The sequence below is a fragment of the Lolium perenne genome, chromosome 6, assembly GCF_019359855.2.
Source record: "Lolium perenne isolate Kyuss_39 chromosome 6, Kyuss_2.0, whole genome shotgun sequence".
NCBI lineage: Eukaryota > Viridiplantae > Streptophyta > Magnoliopsida > Poales > Poaceae > Lolium > Lolium perenne.
Window position 1 is genome coordinate 257,228,023 of NC_067249.2, and position 6,000 is coordinate 257,234,022.

Consider the following 6,000-nt stretch of genomic DNA (forward strand, 5'->3'; position numbering starts at 1 on the left):
GGCACCATCACACTTTACTTTTATGTATTACCTATCCCATGTTTTTACCTACTTTTACTTTTGCTTATTTATCTCAAAGTACCTTTTTGATTGATGATTCAATTGGTCTAGAGTAGAAAAATACTTGGAATGGATTAGCACCACTCAAAGCTAGATAGCACCCCTCATATAGTTGCTAGTGCTAATCAATTAAAATTGACTACTCTAGATGGGAACATGGTGAAGTGAAATGACTTTGAAAGAAAGTAAAGTGGAGGTGGTTTTTGAACAAGAGAAGATGGTGATTTTTGATAAAATAGATGATTGAGTTTGAATGCGATACCTTTCCAATTATACAAGTACCCCCACAATACCTGATTATGGGTAGGGCTTAACTAGAAACTTGTGTATTTTAGTATGGGTTCCCTCTTAACAAACATCATAGGGGTTACGCTGCGGCTGCCTCCGTTACTTGTGGATTGAGGTTGAAATGAGGTGAATGTACGGCCCAAGCCCTGTGCAGTTCCCGGGTTAACTGCGGTTTCCACCGGGAGGCCAAGCTCATGGGGAGAGGTGCTCATACTAGCATATATAAGTGAAAGGTTTCGATTGATGATCCGCGTACTGTGTTACGATGATTCGGGGTTATCCTCGACGGATGAAATCAAAAGTTGTGGCACAAGAGTACAACCTCTGCAGAGTGTTAAACCTATTCGAATAGCCGTGTCCACGGTTACGGACGATTGGAAAGGCCATACTACCTCCGTTATCATTAAAATGTTTTGATTCTAGAAATGAATGGTGGATTGAAAGGTGACATTTTGGTGAACCATAATGAGTTGTGGGAATGACACTAATGTTCCCACTTGAGTTAGTCTAGCACATGATATAGGCTTTTACCAAAGATTTATGAAACTAAAACTTGGCTTTATGCAAATCAACCTAGAGCTTAGTATCCCCTTACACTTATTGAGTTTTTATCTTAGAGTTAGTTTGCGAGTACTTTAAAAGTACTCATGGCTTTGCCCTGGCTATTCCAATGCCAGACTATGAAGGAGAGCACCAGTATCAGGATGACGGACAACAGGACGTCTACGATAACTAGGATCGTCTTCTAACGTCAAGCGTTGCCTGTGGAATAGATCGTCCACTACTACTTCGCTTCCGCTACTATTTGTGATGTTGAACAATATATTCGTGTAATATTGGATCATGTGATCTATGGTTGTAAGACAATATGTGTTGTAATAAATGATGACTCTATGCTACTTACTATTATGTCTCGCAAAAACATTATTCCTGGGATTGCGATGTACGGAATAATAGGCATCTGGACTTAAAAATCCGGGTGTTGACATATTTCACTACTGCTACTGCTATAAAACTGTTGCTACTGATAAACTCTTGCGAGCAAGTCTGTTTCCAGGTGCAGCTAAATTGACAACTCCGCTGTTAAGGCTTACAAATATTCTTTGGCTTCCCTTGTGTCGAATCAATAAATTGGGTTTTACTTCCCTCGAAGACTGTTGCGATCCCCTATACTTGTGGGTCATCAGTTACCTTGAAGTATGGATTGAAGCGGCTGTTTTCTTCAATTTTATCATGGATGTGAGTGGAGGGATTACGGATCATTTCAGCTCGCAACTCACCAACAGCATATAGCACCGCTTTAAAATACCTACTAATTACTTCTGTAGATCTCCTAAAAATCGGTTGTAGAGCTCTAAACCTTGTGTTGTGGCCAACTACTAGGAGAAACATGGCTACTTGTTCCTCTATAGAGGTATGAATACTATCTTGCAATAACTCTCTCTCTCTAAACAAATTGCACAAATGAAAGAAAGGTGCTTTTTTCATTCTTAGCTGGTTTGAGCAATTTATGTCACTAGAATGATAGATATATCTCAGATTTGATTCCCTAGCAGCATCCATATCAATCCTACGACCTATTAACATCGGAGTTTGTTTCCTAGCTCTCCTTGAGATAAAGATCATGTATGCACCCAATACAGCTGCAATACCGGCTGCTTGCACAATTAGTTGGCGCCGCTTTCTTGCCAAATCATCCATCTAGCAGAAACAAAAATAACAACTCGACACATCAATTTTACAGCAAACAATAAACAAAAGGGTGCAATTTTAATGCCCACAAATAGTTAGCAAAAGTATACCATACTGCTAACCACAAACGTATATCATACTGCTGCAATTTTAGTGCCCACAATCGTATATCATACTACTGACCACAAATTAATAGCAGGAAGAGGGTGTTGTGCTACTACCTTGGGAGCTGCTTCTTGCTGGTGATGCACAAAAGGGAGACGCATGATCTGGCGGGGCGAGCTGGCTGCTGCTTTGGTCCTGGTCCTGTGCAGGGGAGATGGAGGTGGACGGCCGTCGGAGAAGGAGGCCGACGCGCGAGGTCGAGGGATGGCCTGGTCAGCCTTGACCGACGGGCGCTGAGGTGGAGCTCGACAGCTCCATGCCGGCTCGATCTGCGAGTTCGCGGCCGTCCAGGGGAGGAGCGTCGGGAGGCTGCCTCGATCTACCTTCCAGCGGGTCTCAGGGGAGCAAGGGGAGTCGGGGGAGCCGGCGAGCTTGAGGCGATGGCGGCGGCGATGCGTGAGGAGGAGAGAGGAGCGGGGGTTTCTGGCTCGGGGGTACGAGGTGGAGGTGAGACGATTCGCGAGAGTGGGATGCGCGGAGATTTTTTTGGGGCCGCACGGTCTCGCTTTCCGGACGAGCTCAACCGAGCTGAGGTGAGAAGCTCGATTCGGGCTTCGCAACCGGGCAGGGCTGAAGGCCGTTTTCCATATGAGGTGGGCACTGCCCAGATACGCTGACCCGACCTAACAAACACTGGATGGCCCAAAATTCTCGGTTGGGAGGAGATTTTCTGGGTATACCCGACCTACCAAACACACCCTAAGTTCACGGGCACCGCTTGGACCAGGGGTCAAAAGTGTGGTAGAGGATAGCTACACAGCCTATAGGATAATTAATCCCGTCGTCTCCTTCCTCTGTCCCCACGATTTCTCTTCCTAGCACCGCACCAGCGCCCGTGGCCAGCGATTTAGCGCCGGCTTGATCCCTCCGCTGAGAAGGAGTAGTGGGCAGGCTCGTCGAGGCAAAGCTCCGCGACGCGGCCGCTGAGGCCGAGGGCCTCGGGGGACCAGGTCCCTCTGCGGATGCCGGCGGGGCGGGCCGCCATGGATGACGCCAAGCGGCGGAGGAGCACCCGGGCCTCCGGCGAGGCTGTGGGGAGGCTGGGCGTGTGTGGCGCGTCCTCGTTCTTCTCCTCCTCCACGTCCTGTGCGGGGAGGTTGAGGTCGGGGAGTGCCGTCGGTGGCGCGTCCGCGGGAACAGCAACCGGCGGTTCGAAGAACTCCGTCACTGGGGCGTAGCCCGGCGGCGCGAAGTGCTCCTGCTCCTCGTCGGACGGCGTCGGAGATGGCAGGCACGGCCCGTACCCGTGGCGCATGTAGTAGTACACCGGCGGAGGCGGCTGCGTCGCGAGTTCGTCGTCGCTGAAGTCGCGGTCGGGGTCGTCCACGAGCCATCCGGCACTAGGCCCGCCCAGCAGCCAGTCCATGGGCGGGACAGTGAATGCCGGCGGAGGAGGTAGAAGTTCGTCGGCGTCCGCGGTGATGTTGGAGGCGGAGGCGTCGTTCTTGAACTCTGCAGCAACTTCTGGCTCGACGGCAACGATCTCCGGCGCCGCAGCAGCGACCTCCGGCACAACAGCAACCTCTGGTAAGGCCGGAACCTCTTCCCGGGGCACAACTGCCCTAGTACTTGCTTTTGGTGTTCCAGTGAAATTGCTATTCTGCACACAGCGGTGAACATGGTTGTAATGCTGCCGATGGTTGTGGCGGCGGCGGAGGCCACCACCAGGGCTGTAGCGACGGCGAGGGACTGCTCTGCGGTGGCGGAGGCTACCGTTCATGCTTTGGCGGCGGTTGAAGTTCCGGCCGAAGTTCCGGTGGCGGTTGAAGTTCAGGCGGAAGTTCCGGCGACAAGCAGCAAGACCGAAGGTCCGACGGTGACGAGTATGGAAGCGACGCTCCTCTCGTGCCACAAAACGAGCGAAAGAAAAAGCCAAGGATGGCAGGATCGCTAGGGACAGAGCAGAGTGCTGATGACATGAAGAGATACAGAGATAGAGAGAGAACGAATGGATGTGAATGATTGCTTTATTGATACTTTGGTCAGGTTTATATACTACCCGAACCGTCGCTTAAAATGTCGGTTATTACATGTTGGTGTCTCTTGGCAAAGGACACAACTGTTCGCTTCGCACAGCGATTGGACAAATCACTAATATGCTAACTGCTATAGGGAATATTCTAAGGAATCTGCTAACTGCTTGATTAGCCTAAAACTAAAGCTAATTTATTCCTAACAACATCAACCACATTTATGCGAGGTGCACAAGTGTTCCCTGTTCTTGACAAGATTATGTGTGTGTATATTGCTGTGCTTTTTGCGAACTTGCTCTATCTAGTGTAGCGAAATGATTTCTATACTTTGGTAATAAACTTGTGTTTTTTTCTGTTATCTGCTGGAGAGCGTGAGACGCCGGTCGAATGCTGTAGTGGGTGGCCTGGAGCATGTGTGTAGACCGAAGGAAGTCATGCACCAGGGATGTGCAAGTTGTAGCGACCGCTTTGCAGTTATTGGGAACTAGCTACCTGGTCCGGTTCTGGGAGTTAGCTAAGCTAGAATTTGGTCGACATTTTGATTCGACTTCAACTGGGCACACTCTCTAGTAGATCATAGTATCACTTTAAATGTGGTTGTCGTGCTTATAACTTGAAACTTTGTTACTATTATATGGCAGCCTCTTGCAAAGCCTGGATATTTGTTCTTGAGTGAATTTTGCATGTGGCAAATTCAATGCTTACCAACTAGGTAGACCTAGTGCTCGTGATTAATCAGTGGCATGCATGAAACAGGCAGTAGCTACTAGTGTTTTTCCTCCTTGTAAGGAAATGAAGATATAAAGTTTCTTAGCTAAAGAAAGATATATAGTACTCCGTATTTGATATGATGTAAGAAAACAATCTGGTACATGCTCACCTTGATAGGAAGTTCCACTGGAAAAAGAGAACACCTTGCGGCTATCCATCCATCACCTATCGAACGAGCAGTAGTAGTTCATGGAGCTACTAATAAACACCTTGTTGTAATTTTCACCTATTTGTCGAATGGACTTCCCTTGCTTGTGCCTGTAGTACATGGTGGTTGATGTTTATAGCTTAGCACATCTTGAAGCCTGTTGTGTGCTTGTGCTTACTTAAGTGGAGTTGAACCTCTATCTCACTTGGTCTCTTGTTGTTTATGCAGGTGATGGATAGAGGACGAGCTTGCCGAGCCTTCTTATTTGGCCGGTCTGTGGTATCTGGCTGGTGCGCGATGCTAGAGGAGATGTGCAGGGAGCAGTAGTCGTCGGACTGCTGTGGGTGGCGCTTGCGGAGGGGAGGGGTGGATGCGCTGCCACCCGCCACCGCCTGATGCAGCAACGGAGAGAAGTGTCTTGGAGGGAGTCGTGGCGGCTGGCCTGACTTCCTCTTTCTCTTTTTTATTTTCTTGAACTGAAGTAGTGATGTGGTGTCCTGGAAGGTTGATGTTGTTTGCTTTTTTTCGATAAAGGGAATATATTAATATCAAAAGATACCAATTGCACCCAGGCTCTGCAACAAATGTGATACCAATTTTTTGTTGTGGTGTAATTGTCCACAAAACAACAGAATCTTTGCCAAAAATTTGATCACGGGTGGTCGTACAAGTTTACTTTTTTCCCTTTCCTTACTTCGTCAGGTGATCTTGGTCCGCCCTGTAGTGAGCTGATGTTCATGCATCACTGATGCCACCAAATAATTAACGTACTTTTACTTTGTTTTGAACCTATGATGTCTTGAAGTCTCTAATAGTTGCTGTGTGATGTATATGTCCAAAAATTCTGGAAGGTCATGTCAAAAAGTGTAATTAACTTCTAAACTAGTTCAACCGCGGACTAGT

General features: G+C 48.0%; 1 long non-coding RNA gene across 1 annotated transcript in view; it reads left to right on the forward strand.

Moving 5' to 3' along the window:
• The window catches only part of LOC127305293 (uncharacterized), a 44,561-nt gene extending 38,804 nt beyond the window's left edge, over positions 1-5,757 (forward strand). Inside the window, exon 3 of the long non-coding RNA XR_007853805.2 lies at positions 5,326-5,757. This is a non-coding gene — a long non-coding RNA (uncharacterized lncRNA). The remainder of the gene's footprint in view (positions 1-5,325) is intronic.
• The last annotated feature ends 243 nt before the right edge of the window (positions 5,758-6,000 follow it).